Here is an 18,427-nt window from a genome sequence, read left to right on the forward strand (position 1 = left end):
TCTTCTGGAACCCCTATAAGTAGAATGTTGGTGCATTTAATGTTGTCCCATAGGTGTCTGAGACTGTCCTCAGTTCTTTTCATTGTTTTTTCTTTATTCTGCTCTGCAGTAGTTATTTCCACTATTTTATCTTCCGGGTCAGTTATCCGTTCTTCTGCGTCAGTTATTCTGCTATTGATCCCATCTAGAGTATTTTTCATTTCATTTATTGTGTTGTTCATCATTCTTTGTTTCATCTTTAGTTCTTCTAGGTCCTTGTTAAATGTTTCTTGCATTTGGTCTATTCTATTTCCAATATTTTGGATCATCTTTACTATCATTATTCTGAATTGTTTTTCAGGTAGACTGCCTATTTCCTCTTCATTTTTTAGGTCTGTTGGGCTTTTATCTTGCTCCTTCATCTGCTGTGTGTTTTTCTGTCTTCTCATTTTGCTTATCTTACTGTGTTTGGGGTCTCCTTTATGCAGGCTGCAGGTTCATAGTTCCCATTGTTTTTGGTGTCTGTCCCCAGTGGCTAAAGTTTGTTCAGTGGGTTGTGTAGGCTTCCTGGTGGAGGGGACTAGTGCCTGTGTTCTGGTGGATGAGGCTGGATCTTTTCTTTCTGGTGGGCAGGTCTTCACGTCTGGTGGTGTGTTTTGGGGTGGCTGTGGACTTATTATGATTTTAGGCAGCCTCTCTGCTAATGCGTGGGGTTGTGTTCCTGTCTTGCTAGTTGTTTCGCATAGGATGTGCAGCACTGTAGCTTGCTGGTCGTTGAGTGAAGCTGGGTGTTGGTGTTGAGATGGAGATCTCTGGGAGATTTTTGCCGTTTGATATTATGTGGAGCTGGGAGGTCTCTTGTGGACCAGTGTCCTGAAGTTGGCTCTCCCACCTCAGAGGCACAGCACTGACACCTGGCTGCAGCATCAAGAGCCTTTCATCCACGCGGCTCAGACTAAAAGGGAGAAAAAGTCGAAAGAAAGAATTAGTAGAAGAAGAAAGAAAGAAAGAAAGAAAGAAAGGAGGGTGGGAGGGAGGGAGGTAGGAAGGAAGGAGGGAAGGAAGGAAAAAAATAAAGGAGATAAAATAAAGTAAGATAAAATATAAAGTTATTAAAATAAAAGAAATAATTATTAGGAAAAAACAAACAAACAAAAAAAACGGATGGATAGAACCCTATGACAAATGGTGGAAGCAAAGCTATACAGACAAAATCTCACACTGAAACTTACACATACACACTCACAAAAAGAGGAAAAGGGAAAAAAATCATAAATCTTGCTCTCGAAGTCCACCTTCTTAATTGGGATGATTCGTTGTCTATTCATGTATTCCACAGATACAGGGTACATCAAGTTGATTGTGGAGCTTTAATCCGATGCTCCTGAGGCTGCTGGGAGAGATTTCCCTTTCTCTTCTTTGTTCGCACAGCTCCCAGGGGCTCAGCTTTGGATTTGGCCCCGCTTCTGCGTGTAGGTCGCCGGAGGGCATCTGTTCTTCGCTCAGACAGGACAGGGTTAAAGGAGCAGCTGCTTCCAGGACTCTGGCTCACTCAGGCCGGCGGGGGGGGCGGGGGGGGGGCACGGAGTGCGGGGCGTGCCTTCAACGTCAGAGGCGGCGTGACGTTGCACCAGCGTGTGGCGCGCCGTGCGTTCTCCCGGGGGAGTTGATCCTGGATCCCGGGACCCTGGCAGTGGCGGGCTGCACAGGCTCCCCGGAAGGGGGGTGTGGACAGTGACCTGTGCTCGCACACAGGCTTCTTGGTGGCAGCAGCAGCAGCCTTGGCGTCTCATGTCCGTCTCTGGGGTCCGCGCTTTTAGCCGCGGCTCGCGCCCGTCTCTGGAGCACCTTTAAACAGTGCTGTTAATCCCCTCTCCTCGCGCACCAGGAAACAAAGAGGTAAGAAAAAGTCTCTTTCCTCTTTGGCAGGTCCAGACTTTTCCCCGGACTCCCTCCCGGCTAGCTGTGGCGCACTAACCCCCTGCAGGCTGTGTTCACGCCCCCAACCCCAGTCTTCTCCCTGGGATCCGACCGAAGCCCAAGCCTCAGCTCCCAGCCCCACCCGCCCCGGCAGGTGAGCAGACAAGCCTCTCGGGCTGGTGAGTGCCGGTCGGCCCTGATCCTGTGTGCGGGAATCTCTCCGCTTTGCCCTCCGCACCCCTGTTGCTGTGCTCTCCTCCGTGGCTTCGAAGCCTTCCCCCTACGCTGCCCGCAGCCTCTGCCCGCGAAGGGGCTTCCTAGTACGTGGAAACATTTCGTCCTTCGTGGCTCCCTCCCACTGGTGCGGGTCCCGTCCCTATTCTTTTGTTTCTGTTGTTTCTTTTTTCTTTTGCCCTACCCAGGTACGTGGGGGGTTTCTTGCCTTTTGGGAGGTCTGAGGTCTTCTGCCAGCGTTCAGTAGGTGTTCTGTAGGAGTTGTTCCACGTGTAGATGTTTTTCTGGTGTATCTGTGGGGAGGAAGGTGATATTCGCATCTTACTTCCGCCATCTTCCCAACCATTTCTTCATGAAGTTCCACTTAACACATTAAATGATATGTTGTTTTTATATTAGTTCAAATGGAATTATTTCTAAAGCAGTCAAATAAGTAGAAACCATACATAGCATTGGAAATAATGGTCAAGATATAAAAAGTTAATATTGTGCTTGTAGAATAATGTCTTTGTTACCTCTTTCCTGAATCCTGCATGTTCATATGTAGTGTTTAATACAAAAAACAAAATTGCTATTGAAGAATTTCTAAGAAGGCACTGTTTATGAAAAATTAAGCAACACCACAAAGTGTGTTGTTTTAGTTATTGGAAAATATTATGATTGGTTATATTAAATTGAGTTAGTAAAACTTTCAGTGTAACACTGGAGTAAAATATAATCTTTACAGACATTTGTAAATGGTAGGAAACATCTATTTCTAGCTATGTATCTATGTATCTATGTATCTATGTATCTATCTATCTAATCTATCTGTATTGTTTGGAAATTTTAAGGTTGGAGAAATCCTCCATAGACTTCTGTAGTCAATTAATAAACACAAACACTTTATTTCATGCCTTTAGAAAATCATTTTAGATTTGCTATCTCATGTAATCTTCATAATTAAGCTGTGAATTTGCAACTGGATCATATTTTATAGAAAAGGAATGTGAGCATGATTTATGACAGTTAAGTAACATTTTTTGGTCCCAAATTTCTCTGCCATCAATGCCAATATTTTTCTTTTATGACTTTGCTTCTCTCCCTGTTACAGAAGAAAAGATACTATATCATAAAATTTAGTATATATAACATCTATATGCATATTTTATAGATGGTATATATATAATATCTAGACACATGTCCATATACATGCACAGTTATATACTATATTTACATACATACAGATTTCCATGCTGTAGTATAAAGTAGCAAATACATGTTGAATTCATGAGAAAATAGTAACATTAACAGAACCTCCAGCAACTAGCATTACTGTGTATCATGAACTCATCTAAGTGCTTTTGTATTGATTAATTTAATCCTTAAAAAGTATACTATTAGTATTCCAATTATAAAGATAAGTAAACTGAAACCTGGAGGTGTAAAATACCTAGTTCATGATCACAGTTACTAAATGGTAGAACTTAGCTGTAAAACCAGACACTCTTATTCTAGATCCTGGACCTATCTACTCTCTTGTGATGCCTTTCCCTTGTGGGCCTTCACTAGTGTTAGAGCGGTCATTAACAGAGTGCATTCCTTTAGGGAACATGGCTTTAGCCTTGTTCAGAACTTCTTAAAATTATGTTGATGATCTCCTGTTGAAGCTAGACAGAGACCATTGAGATAACATAGACATTCTAATCCTGTTACTGTAATCCTGTGACTTGGTTGTTGGAGGAAGTGATCCAGAAGACCTGACCGCTGGTTGAACCAAGAACTAGACCCTGACAATCAGAGGATCCTTACCCATTTCCCTTCTCAGAATGTATGCTCTGCCCACGTTTCCCACTGTGGGAACCATTTTCATGGATTTAGCCTTGAGAAAGTAATGTGTTGCTGAGACAACCTGGACTGTATATGCGACTAAACCCAGTTAAGGCCCTTTTATAAACTTTTAAGGTTCTGGTGGGCAGGTTTGGAGATCTACTCAATTTGTGGCCATCAAAGACAAGCCTTGTTTGTAAGTTCCCTTGCTTATTAAACCTGGCACCTACCAGTCTGGAGTGACCCACCTCTTTCTTCAGTTTATTCTTGCCCTCCATGTATGGATGCTAGTTTCAAATTTCACCTGGGAAGCTTTCAAGGTTTTGAACCAACAATGGTCCAGTGGGTTATTTCCAATTTCTTGTCCTGGTCTCCAAAATAGGAACTTCCTACCTCTCTGTGAATAATTAAGAAAAAGTATTTTATTTCCTTCGCATCATATTTGCTCCTCCCTTTATAGATTAAGACACAGCAGTAGCAGCAGCCATTCTGTGTAGCACAGGCATAGGACGTTTCTGTTTGTGACTGGGTTGCCTTAGTTCAATGTAGGAAGAAGCAGAAGAAAGTCCAAATTCTCTGTAAGTCCTAAGCCATGTTTCAAATCCTATTTTACCAGTTGATACTGTGGTTAAGCACTTTAAGTAAAATTCAGTAACTGAGGTAATCACTGTTTTTAAATTATCACATCATAGCATGTGCCATTCAATTATTTCACCCATTTTTCCTTATTTCTTCTTTTTCTTTTTTTTATTTATAGAATTATGCATGTGTCGAATAATCAAGAAGCGTTAAGAATACACGTGCCAGGCTTTAAGAATGACTTTAATGGTGAGTTTACAGCGTTAATATAATTACATACTTGCACCTGTATAAATGCATAAATACATATTAATTTGAAGAACATAGAGATCAGTTGATGCTTAGAATGTAACTATGGTAATCCTATCTATCTATTTATCTATCTCTCTATCTATTCAAGAAAGTTAATATACTTATTTGACCATGAGAAAAACCCTCTTAATAGCAGTGGTATTAAACTTAAGAAAAACATGCTAGCCCCAGTAGGGGAATGAATTATTAGGTTAATACCTGAAATCTTATTTCAGAGTCTTTGACTTAAGTGGTAAAATTAAAATATATATTCATATTTTATTGTTTTCTACTTATTATATTTTCTATATGTTTTATTATAAGTATACTATGTGCAGTGTGAATCCTTTTAAGTTTTGTGACAATTAGATTAATTTGAAGAAATTACAATTCTCAGCAAGTCTCTGGACTGGGTAATTTATTGTGTCCATTTCCCAATGTGGTGTAGCTGAAACCTATATTTGCACAAGAAAATCAAGCTCAGATTTCATAGCTTGTTGGGGGGAGGGATGATATGGGGTGAGGGTATGGGAGGTACAAATTATTGGGTATAAGATAGGCTCAAGGATATATTATACAACATGGGGAATATAGCAAATATTTTGTAATAATTGTAAATGGAATGTAACCTTTAAAAATTGTATATAAATTTTTTTAAGTTTTTAAAGATTTAAAAAATTGACTATCATAGTGGGGTTTTTAAAAATCACTTTAAAAATACTTCATATTTATTAAAGGTACTGAAAAACTCGAAAGCAAGTTTGTAGTGATAAAATGAATGCTGGCAATGTAAACTCCCTGAACAAAAACATCTCCTTGTCTAAGGTGTGTGAGACTTTCAAAGGAGTACATGATGTATACATTTCTAATCCATTCAAAATAATTTCATTTAATAATCTATTCATGGTCCATATAAGATTTAAAATCAGACAAAATTAATAAGATACTGAATCTTAAATTCCACGAAACAATGAAATGTGCATTTCTCAGCAAGCCATTCTGTTTTTAAGTGCTATCTTCTCTTCCCTCAACTGATGGAGAATGAAAGCTAGATATGTTGCCTGTCACACTCCTTGCTTTTATTTCCAAGTGTTAACTGACTGAATTCTCAATTTTTTGTAGCTCAAATGTAAGTTACAAGTTTTTGTTATTAAGTTTCAGTAAAAGGAAATAAAAGAGCAATACACTTAATTCTTTCTCTACCAAAGGAATTTTCATTATCACTGTATTTTTATATGGTTGGAAAACTTATTTTAAAATATCTTTATGAACACAGAGGAACCACTTTTGGATGACTATAGTAAAGTTTTGCTACAACTACTTATAGACAAATTACCTGACTTACAGCAAGCACTTAATTTTATATTAGCTTATATTAGAAGTATATTATTACTTATAGCATTTATAATAACAGTGCAACCACAGTCTTATATTCATTATACCAAAATCCAAACATTCTAAAAAGTGGGTTTTGTTCCTAAACTATTTGAGCAGCTAAACCTTAGCTTAGCCAACCTGAGCTCAGGTGATGATAAAACCAAACCAGAAGTGAAATAAATCCATTTATAGTCTTTGTAAAGCCCAACACATGTGGATATACTTATATTCTGCTGAAGTAATATGAATGTGTTTCACTGAGAGGTGCTCCTGGACTCAACTGAAAGTGTTATGCTATGTAACATGTAGGAAGCTTTAAAAAAATCTGAAAAATTTTGAAATTTAGAGCCCATGAATTTCTGATAAGGTATAGTAGATCTGTAATAGCACCTTCTAGTCCCAGTTCTTGAAAAAGAAAGAAAATCAAAAGACAAAACATTTTACTTAAACCTAAAAAGCATGCCCTACAAATATGCCCAGTCTCTCTCATCATCTGCATGTTCTTTACTTGATCTATTCCCTTCACTCTACTTTCTATTGTCATCATGTTTTTTTTACACCTACCTCACTAACAGCCTTTGCTAATAATGCAACTCTCTCATAGTACGTATTATATTCCACCAGTTAATTTTCTTGTCTCTCCCTAACTGAGCTTTCAGACTAGCTTATCCTCTTAGCTTAGTCATACTTGTGTAATTTTCCAAATCTTACTTTGATGCGACATTAAAAACACTACAGAAAGCTTGTTAGTATATCAAATAGGCTGTGAGTGTAATTTCTATAGAAGTTGACTGAAATAAAAGAAATTAAGTTTAAAAGGAGAAAAAAATTCACAGTTATCCTATGGTAGATACAGCTGGTTGACTAGTCAACATCTGTCCTTTACTCTGCCTTGGTAAGAAAACCTTGATATTTTTTAACCTTCCTGTGATAGTGCGTGTACTTTTGTGAAGGCTTCTGTAAAGGTTTAATAGGTCAGAGTGACCTCATTCCTTTTTATTGTTTTTGGTTTGTGAGGAATATAGGACACATGAAAAGGGATTTTCAGTGAACTTCTGGAAAACGTTTACATACCATTAACAAAAAATGGTAAACAAGGCCCATATGGCTTCTTGGGACAATTCTCTCAAATCTGTATATTCAGAAGACTAAAGTATTCTGAGGCATAGAAAAATGACAACATATAAATCATTTGTATGTAGTGAATATACCATTAGCCTGTTACCAAAACAAGAAAAGAATTAAAACCAAAACAAACCACTACAGGCAAACATATCTTATTAATGTTGATGGAAAATCTTAAATAAAATATCTGCAAAATAATTAAAGCATTAAAAAATACAGTACATCCCCTGCTTGGATGTATTTCAGGAATGCAAATATGGTTCAATTTTAGAAAAGCTATTGTTTCTTATGGTGATAGATATAAGAAAAAGGGCTTAGGATGATCTCCACAGATGCTGATAAAAACATTTGTTAAATTTATCATTCATTCCTATTCATTGATATTTGGGCCTTTAAATCTCTTTTTTTGAATAGGTTCTAGTAAATCATTCAAAAAAGCTAAACAAAAGATTCGTGTTTTCTTGTGAAAAGGTTTTATTAATTTCCCTTGTGTTTTTTACCTCTGATTTTTCTGTTTTTAATCATAATACTTTTTATTCTCTTTTTTTATTCTTGATCAATCTTTCAAGTGGATTGGTTTGTTAGTACTTCAAAAAACAAACTTTTGACTTTGTTGATTGTATTTATCTTTGTTTTATTGATTTGCACTTTAATTTTTATTGTCCTATCTTTCTACTCTCTGTTTATTCTTCACTTGACTTGTTATATTTGCCACTGATTTTAATATTTCAGCTTCTCTCTCTCTCTTTCTCTTTTTGGTTTATACCAGTGTTTTTTTTTTAAGGCTAGTTTTAGAGCAGTTTTAGGTTTACAACAAAACTGAGATGAAGGTATAGAGATTGCTCATATATTCTCTGCCCCTATACATGCATAGCTTCCTTCATTATCAAAATCACTCATCAGAATGGTGCATTTTTTTTTTAATCAAGAATGAACCCTCATTAACACATGATAATCACTCAAGTTTATAGTTTACTAAGGTTCATTCTTGGAGTTGTACATTCCATGGGTTTGGACAAATGTATAATGACATGTATCCATCATTATAGTATGTACAGAATATTTTCACTGTTCTAAAACTCCTCTGTGCTCTGCCTATTCATCATTTCCCCCATACACCCCTGGAAACCACTGATCTTTTTATTACCTCCATAATTACACCTTTTCCAGAGTGTCATATAATTGGAATCATATAGTATTTAATTTTTTTCAGATTGACTTCTTTCCCTTAGAAATATGCATTTAAGGTTCACCATGTCTTTTCTTGATAGATCATTTATTTTTAGTGTGGAATAATATTCTGTTGTCTGGATGTACCACCGTTTATTTATCCAGTCACCTATTGAAGGACGTCTTGGTTGCTTTCAAGTTTTTGCAGTTATGAGTAAAGCTGCTATAAACATCTGTGTACAGATTTTTTGTAGATATAAATTTTCAGTTCCTTTGGGTAAATATCAAGAAACATGGTAAGGTTATGTTTAGTTTTGTAAGAAACTGTCAAACTGTCTTCCAAAATTGCTGTACCATTTCGTATTCCCAGCAGTAATGTATGAGAGTGCCTCTTGTTTCATATCCTTGCCAGCATTTGGTGATGTCAGTGCTCCAGATTTGGCCATTTTAATAGGTATGTAGTGGTAGCTCATTGTTGTTTTAATTTGCGTTTACTGATGACATATGATGTGGAGCATCTTACATGCTTATTTGCCATCTGCATATCTTCTATGATTAAGATCTTTGACCCATTTTTAAATTCATTTATTTTATCATGGAGTGTTTTTTTGTTTTTAATTGAAGTATAGTTGATTTACAGTGTTGTGTTAGTTTCAGGTGTACAGCAAAGTGATTCAATTATATATATATATATATATATATTTGAATCTTTTTCAGATTCTTTTCCCTTATAGGTTATTAAAAAATATTGAGCATAATTCTGTGTTCTATACAGTAGATCCTTGATGGTCATCTATTTTATATATAGTAGTGTGTATATGTTAATTCCAAGCTCCTAATTTATCCCTCCCTCCCTTCCCCTTCGGTAACCATAAGTTTGTTTTCTATGTCTGTGGGTCTATTTCTGTTTTGTATATAAATTCTTTTTTTTTTTTTTTTTTACATTTCACATATAAATGATTTCAAATGATATTTGTCTTCGTCTGGCTTACTTAGTATGATAATCTCTAGGTCCATCCATGTTGCTGCAAATGGTATTATTTCATTCTTCTTTATTGCTGAGTAATATTCCATTGTGTGTGTGTGTATATATATATATTTTATATAAAATATATATATATTATATATATATATACACATACACACATACCACATCTTCTTTATCCATTCATCTGTCGATGGACATTTAGGTTGCTTCCATGTCTTGGCTATTGTAAAATTGAAGTTTTAAGAATTCTTTGTATATTTTGAATAACAGTCCTTTATCAGATGTGTTTTTGCAAATATTTTCTCCCAGTCCGTGGCTTGTCTTTTAATTCTCTTAACATTGTCTTTCATAGAGCTGAAGTTTTTAATTTTAATAAATTTCAGCTTGTCAGTGATTTTTTTCATGGACCATTTCTTTGGAGCTGAATCTAAAAAGGCATTACTATGTCCAAGGTCATCTAGGTTTTCTCCTGTGTTACCTTCTAAGGGTTTTATAGTTTTACTCTTTTACATTTAAGTGTCTTATCCATTTGAGTTAATTTTCTTGAAGTGTGTATGGTCTGTGTCTAAATTCATTTTTTGCATATGGGTGTCCAGTTGTTCCAGCACCATTTGCTGAAAGAGTGTCTCTGTCAAAGATCAGTTGACTGTATTTACATGAGTCTGTTTCTGGGCTCCCATATGTTTCATTGATCTACCTATCACCAATACTATACTCTCTTGATTACTGTAGCTTTATAGTGAGTCTTGAGGTTGTGTGGTGTCAGTCATCTAACTGTTCTTCTCCTTCAGTATTTTATTGTCTATTCTGTATTTTAGATTCTCTTTTTGTAACATAAATATTACTGTTTTGTTGCATCACAGAGGATTTGACATGTTGTGTTTTCATACTCTTTTAGTTCTAAGTATTTTAACTGCCATTGTATTTTCTTCTCTTATTCTTGATTTACTTAGATGTGGTAATCTGCAAGCTAATTCTCAATCCTATATGAAAGAGGTTAGCCATAAATAGTCGAAATCTTTTTGAAGAAGAAGAAGATTAATGATCTTCTCTGCCAAATATCAAGTTTACTGTAAATTAATAATAATTACAGCAGTATTTATATATAGAAATATATAACCAGAGCAATAGACAAGGATTGTCCAGACAAGGACCCTCATGTATACTGAACTGAAGTATGTGACAGAAGTAACATGGTGGATTGGTGAGGATAGGATAGGATAAACTGTTCAAAAGAAAGATATATTATATATATACTTATAGATATAAAAAAATCCTATCTCACATTATATATAAAATTCAAATATAGATGGATTAAGGATTAAATTATCTAAATTTGAATTTTAAAAATTAGTAAAATGCCTAGTAACACCCTTTTGCTATTGGGCACTGTGGTAATTTTACAATAAGACCTAATATTTTTGAATTGATTATATTAAGTTAATGGCATCAGTTCATGAAAATATAACAAGTGAAATAAAGTTATGAACTGGAAAAAGATAATTGAAAAAATCAACAAAAATTGGTATCAATAATATATAATAATTCCTATTAATCTATAAGGAAAAGATAGTGCAATATGAAAATATGTCTATGATATAAATAATATTACAATTTCAGAGAAGAGAAAACACACATGGCACATGAATGAACAGATACTATCCCTTATTAGAAATTGAGGAAATGCAAATTGATAGCAGTTAGAATACCATTTTTTAACATAGTTTATTGCCAAATTTAAGAAGTTGAACATGATTGTTAACAAGTACGTGGATTAACAGAATCTCTTCTAAATTGATATTTGCAAATATAAATTAATATAAATACTTTGGAAAACAAAATGTTTACTTGTAAATTTGAATAATCAAATTCTCTATTAACTGACATTCTACACTTAAGCATATCTTCAATAAAAATTTTGTACTTGTGTGCTAGGAAACATGAACATGAATATTCAAAACAGCAATACAGTCAGCCCTTCATATCCATGGATTACACATCTGCAGAGTCAAACAAACTTGGATAGAAAATAATTTTTACAAACTGCAGAAATTTCCAAAAAGTACAATTATTTACATAGCAGTTACATTATATTGGGTTTTATAAGTAATCTAGAAATGATTTAAAGTATACAGGAGGTTGTGCATAGGTTATATGCAAATACTATGCTATTTTACATAAGGAAACTGTGGTATTTACTGGGGATCCTGAAGCCAATCCCTTGAAGATACCAAGGGATGACTGTATTCACAATAGAAAATAATCTAAATACTGAAAAGTGCCTAATAGAAGAATAGATAAATTCATTGTGATATATTTACATAGTAGAATTTCATACAGTAGTGAAAATCAATAATTAAAGCTACACAGAATAATAGAACTGAATTGAATAATATTTAGTGAAAAAGTAACTCCATGAAGATTCCATATAATGTGATACTGTTTTTATAAAGTTGAACAGAAAGATAAGCATATGCATATTAGATATTTTTTTTTAAAAAAAACAGATAAGTGATAATTCCAGTTTTGGATTATCTCTGATGTGGAGAAGCAAAAGTTAAGGAAGGAGTTGTTCTATTTTTCAAGTAGGGTGCCATTCCCAAGTTGTCTCATTAGCTGTTTTAAGGGTTATTACAAGATTTTACCAAGCTAGTAAGATCCAGGTGGTAGTCTATTAATTGTATTATTATTATTTTGTTTGTTTTTTGTTTTTTGCGGTATGTGGGCCTCTCACTGCTGTGGCCTCTCCTGTTGCAGAACACAGGCTGCGGACACGCAGGCTCAGCGGCCATGGTTCACGGGCCCAGCCGCTCTGCGGCATGTGGGATCTTCCCGGACCGGGGCACGAACCCGTGTCCCCTGCATCGGCAGGCGGACTCTCAACCACTGTGCCACCAGGGAAGCCCTAATTGTATTATTAAAATAAATGCATAGAATAAAAATGAAATAGGGTATGCATGGAATCTTAAATTGAATTCCCCAAGAAGTAGACCTTGAGTCTAAGATTTGAGGAGACACATTTCATTTGGAAGGTGATCCCAAGAAGCACCAGTGTGGGAATGGGAGAGTAGAACAGGGAAGGAAAATAGGCCAAAAGTGGTGCATTAATGAGTAGGTTACCTCTATGGTAAAGTAGAACACACCTCCCTCAGAGTTGCTCCAAAGTTGTCCAAAAAGTCCAAAGTTGGCCCTTGTAATCATAACACCTGTTTGTCCTTGGCAGAGGATTTCAAATGCATTTAAAAGCATTTATCCTTGGAACTCTAGCCTGCTCTGCATGCAGCAAATCCTCCTCATGGCACTAGGGAAAGCTCTCAGGCAGAGAGTTACAAGTGCTTGTAGTGAGATGCTATCATCTCCCAAGAAACAGTGAGCTTGAATGCTGGGGAACTGAGTCAAACACCGATAGCACCTACTATAGTCCACTCAAGTACACCTATACTTCACATCAAACTCCTCTGTCCTCCCACTGATTCTTCAAGGTCATTGTCAGTCAAAATTTCTAAATCAAAAGGATTTACAGTAGTATATTTAGTGGGACAAGCTACACTCATCACTGTTACACTCGTTTCTGAGGTTGTAATTGCTATGTGTACTTTCTGTCCTCTATTATCCATTCTGGACTCCACTCATTTTTGGTTAACATTTGTGCTAGTTTATGTTGATGACTCAATGAAATAACCCATGGTTAAGGTGACTGGGTCCCTGTGCTCTTCTCTGCTGTGATTACTATAATTGCCCATTTGTGCACCTATCACCAGGCTGGAAGTCTAAAGAAGAGCCCCAATTACTTTTTCTCCTGAAAGTAATCTATTTATTCTCTTGGTGACTTCACTATTTTCATGGCTACAAATATTTTTATTTAGTAAGATCCTGGTAATATCAGTAGCCCTGAGCTCTTACTGTTACAACTTTTACCTACTTCTTTCGTTACCTACAGCACATTTCTTACTGAAAGTATAATTGCAGAGTAAAATATTAAATGTTCAATTCTTTAGATGTATTTGGCATTTAATTTTCCATGGAGAAAGATATAAATTAATCATTTTACAATTAAATAATATTCAGCCTGGCTAACTTACTAGGTGCTTCTTCTTTCTAAAATAAATGTCAATAAAAAGTTAAAACTATTTCAGGAAAAATAATTATTAAGAGAGGAAGGTTGACCCTTAGACACATGTAAGAGAATGAAAGACAATATTGTTACTGACCAATGTAATAATCAAGAAATTCTGAAAAATATAGATTGTTCAGCTTTAAAAATATTTACTGAATATTATTACCACTCTCTTGAAATCTAGGGAAATTGCAACTTATAAATTCAGTTGCAAATCTTCTAGGAGCAAGATACTATATTTAAATTTTGTTTTATGTTGTAGATTCTCCATCTGGTAAATTTTGCTTATTTATTTTCTTCATTGTAAGCAAGAAATTTGCTTTCTTTGTACACTGGTAGCTTGAGTAACAGTAAAGTAAAACATTTGACATTGACTTTTTTCAAAATAGATTTTACTCTACTTTATAACGATGCTGATAAGGAATTTGGAGGCTCCTCTACCAATAAACAAATATGAGAAGCATAAAAGTTTACTGATGCATTATTTTACATAGAAGTAATACATTTGTTTATTTTCAATTAACTAGAAGCGCTAGAACATATTTTGGTATAGTGAATGAAATAAAAAGCTTGTTTTGCTTAGCTTTCCTGAAGAAATTACAAATGCTTTTAAACTATAATGTTAAATTTACAGTAGAGGATTGGAGTTCTAATTTCTATGAGTCTGGGTTATAAGACTACATATGAGACAAATATCTTTAATCTGTTAAAATAATTATTTCTAGACAGCTGTATTAGTTATTGACCATGCAGCATAAAAGTAGACATGATCTACTGCCTTAGGCCATTCCCTTCATATGAAATGTTAAATGTCTTTTAAAGATTTGTTTGGCAACTAGACAACAGTTAAAGATATCATTAGGGGCTTCCCTGGTGGCGCAGTGGTTGAGAGTCCGCCTGCCGATGCAGGGGACACGGGTTCGTGCCCCGGTCTGGGAGGATGCCACATGCCGCGGAGTGGCTGGGCCCGTGAGCCATGGCTACTGAGCCTGTGCGTCCGGAGCCTGTGCTCCACAATGGGAGAGGCCACAACAGTGAGAGGCCCGCGTACTGCACCCAAAAAAAAAAAAACAAAAAAAAAAGATATCACTAGTTCTTTCTCTTTCTTTTCTTTTTCCTTAAATTAAAAAGAAAAATGTCAGCAAACTCAAGTTTTCAGTGTGGTAGAATAATAATTTTTTATCAATTTATTAATGAAAAATAATCGTATTTTGCATGACCAGGCAGCTAGCATTGAAAAGAAATTATGCTGAATATATATGTGCATTTGTATATGAGTACACACAGGTATATCTCCCACCTCAACTATGCTACCACTACCATCATTACAAAAGCAAAGCTGCTGGAATCGCTCTCCCTAACCCAACATATGACCCTTGATAACTTATTTTGGGTAGATTCTGTATTTATCTATTCAAGAAGATAAATAGTGTGACTTTCCAGGAATTGAAACTTTTTATGAGGAGGCCCTAGGTCCTATACCCTCTTAGACATAGTCCTGGGTAGTATTCTGGGCCTTTGGTTATGTTCTTAAATATTAGCACCAGGTAGAAATCCTTTAACTCAGTAGGTTCAGCAAGAATCTCTTTAGTAGATTAGAAGGAGAATGATAATTTGTAAAATCTTCAAGTAAATTGATTATTTTAAAATGAACAATGTAATTGTCTACAGTCATTACAATAAGAGAATATTTTAAAAAGAAACCACTGTCTGCTTTTAATTTGCTTTCCCTCAATTTATCGTAAATGCAATTCCTCTAAAGTAATTATGCTTTTGGTTTTAACTATAAGTTACTTAGTAGTCCACTAGATCAGGGTTTCTATACACGCATTAGTAAAAATGTGTTTTCTGAGACTTTTCTAACAGATTGAATTGAAATTCCAGGAGACATTTTAACAATCTCTGTTTTTAACAAGGACACTTGATATACCTTTTCATTAGGTAAATTTGTAGGACACTGCATTAAACTATTGGCTTCAAGTGACCAGGGACAATTGCCTGCCCATAGTAAGTGCTTAATATATATGTTAGAATGAATAGCATTAAGACAGAGTTCCTTTTTCCAGGCTAGTACTGCTTCTAATAAAGATTACCTGCTTAAGCAGTGATTGGCATCTACAAGCTGCAGTAGATACTTATCTAAACTTCTGTTTATTGGATGGTTATACGTTTGCCTCAACATATAACATAGGCAAACATTTACAAGCTTCACGTAAGGCATTTCTTCCCATGGAATCCTCTACCTCTGAGTTTAGAATAAAAACAAATAACCCATACCAAAAATATATATGTCCTACATGTTTTCTCTTGTTTTTCTTTTCTCAGTCCTAAGAAAGAGATAAAGAGAGAGATTATTTTCCAAATACAGAAATCTTCTAAATGGTTACATTTAAGCGGATATCCATCCACTAGACTTTATCATGACTCCTCTGGTGTATCTTTACTCTTCTGGTAGCTACTTAGTATACAGTATTACCCCCAGGATTTTTTCCTTTTTATCATTTTTTTCTTTTCTATCTTAACTTCCGTTTCCTCAGTTTAAGTGGGAAGTATCTGCACCTAACTTAAACATTAAGGTGAAGATTAAATAAGAGTAAACATAGCATTGGAAAAAGCGGTCTCACGTGCACAATCCTTCCACCCCTACTCCATTGTGCATACCTGGATTTTGGACCTTAAACACTTCCTTACCAAGAAATAAAGGACCCATACAACCTGTGTCAGGCTTCTTGCCTGGTGTGGGAATATCTTTCCCTGTTGCAAACTCAGTGAGCTTTCCTTTGTTCTGCTTAAGCATGTATATCAATGACCCTCAGGCACTCCCTCAGCTTTCAGACTCCCTGAAGATGTGTGTGCATCCTTTTACTGCAGCACAAGATGGGTGCCCTGTGTTGGCTGCCAGGGGGATGCTATAGCCATGGAGGGCACACACTGTTGGAGGTGACTTTGCTCTGTCTCTTCCCTACATGAGTTCAGTGTTGTTCTATCCAGTGCTTGACTGCGTTGTGTTTTCCTTGGCAACTCTGATCCCAAGATGCAGTGTTGAGTCCTCCCATGGGATTGGTAACCAGTGCATGGTGTTCTGCTTGACACATAATGTCTGAACTTCAAAGAGTATTCATTCATAAATTGCTTTCTCAATGGAAGTTATTTACCAATTTTGTCATCTACTAAGTGGCATAACCCTCAGCAAATTAATTTAGTCTGAGCCATTATTTCACACTTTTCTTTAGGAAATACTTCTTAAAACATACAAAACATAATAAAAGGATTGTGAACCATTAAACAGTGTAGTTTTCTCCAGAGGGTATTAACTTAAAAAAAAATTCCAACATATTTTAAAATAATTTTCATGACGATATTGTCAATACCTGGTTTGGCTTCAAAAAGTTGGCTAGTATACTTCTTAAATCTTCTATATAAACATAGATTACTACAATAAACCTAAACTGAGTACAGCATAACATTTGCTTAGCCATCTGTTATATTTATATAACCAGTGTCCGGGCTGCTCCCTGGGGTTCTACAACTTAATCAAGTGCTCTATTTACACAGTCTTGAATTCCCTCAGAGCTGCCTCTAGTGATGAAGTTTACATTGCTAAATTTATCAGTTAGTTCTAGCAACTGGCCAATCAGTTAATAAAACTGGAAAGCTAGGTCAGAGAGGAAAGTCTTAGTTAAAATTCCTTTGACTATCTTAAGAGATTATTTTAAAATGCTGAAATTGTTGCATTCCTTCATTTATTTATTTATTTTTGGCCAGTCTCAGAACAATTTGCAGCTATTGTAGAGACTCAACTGAAGTAATGGAATACAAAGAAAAGGGGCTGTATATTTTGTAGATATAGAAATAAAACAATAAAAACCCTACAAAAGGGACTTCCCTGGTGGCGCAGTGGTTGAGAGTCCACCTGCCAGTGCAGGGGACACGGGTTCGGGCCCTGGTCAGGGAAGATCCCACATGCCGCAGAGCAACTAAGCCTGTGTGCCACAACTACTGAAGCCATGCACCTAGAGCCTGCGCTCTGCAACAAGAGAGGCCACCGCAGTGAGAAGCCTGCGCACCGCAACGAAGAGTAGCCCCCGCTCGCTGCAACTAGAGAAAGCCCGCGCGCAGTAAGGAAGACCCAAAGCAGCCAATAAAGAAATAAACAAATAAATAAATTTATTAAAAAAAAAAACCCTACAAAAAGTTGGTCTTCTTTTTATTACATCAGTAGTTCTAAATATTTTCAGTGATAAAATACTCATTCACAAAAAGATCCTTTGTTACTTAAGTTCTAATTAAAACAAGTGCTGCACTGACTGTTGAGTTTTATGTATGCATATACATATATCTTTTATACATACAGATACGTATACATTATATTTATATATTTATATATATTTGTGTGTGCATCTATATTTCAAAGTAGCCCTGCTTTGTTACTTATATTTTGATGAACATTTTATTCTACATGAAGGATTACTTTGAGTGAAACTGAGTCCCCCAACACAGTTCCTCTGCCGAGTTTATGACTAACCTCTTTATCCAAAACATTATTCCCTTTCTTGTCCAATACCTCTTCCCCTCACAATTGAGGAGTATCAAAGAAAGGGGGGATTGAAACCAAGCAGAACACTCTGGGGTCCTCCTGAGTACAAAAGTCTTACTGTGTCCCCCATTTTTTGTTTGTAGGAAAAAGGTTTCAGCCTCCTAGACTTTCCATGAGTTCCAAAGAGTAGACTCAAACAGTTACTAATTAGAAGAGTGATGGAATGCAGAAACAAAGGAAAGGCAGTCAAGAACAATAGTGCAGCAATGGGGCAGGGTCCTGGTTCCTCCTCAAAGGATAT

The 18,427-nt window shown here is 35.8% G+C and overlaps 1 long non-coding RNA gene across 1 annotated transcript; it reads left to right on the forward strand.

Annotated features, from left to right (window-relative positions):
- The first annotated feature begins 1,666 nt into the window (after positions 1-1,666).
- On the forward strand, positions 1,667-8,874 carry LOC307185442. Its single transcript, XR_013828081.1, has 3 exons — positions 1,667-1,878; positions 4,700-4,770; positions 8,855-8,874. It is a non-coding gene; the product is annotated as an uncharacterized lncRNA (long non-coding RNA).
- Positions 8,875-18,427: the final 9,553 nt, after the last annotated feature.

This window comes from Stenella coeruleoalba (assembly GCF_951394435.1).
Source record: "Stenella coeruleoalba genome assembly, chromosome: 4".
NCBI classification, from domain to species: Eukaryota; Metazoa; Chordata; class Mammalia; order Artiodactyla; family Delphinidae; genus Stenella; species Stenella coeruleoalba.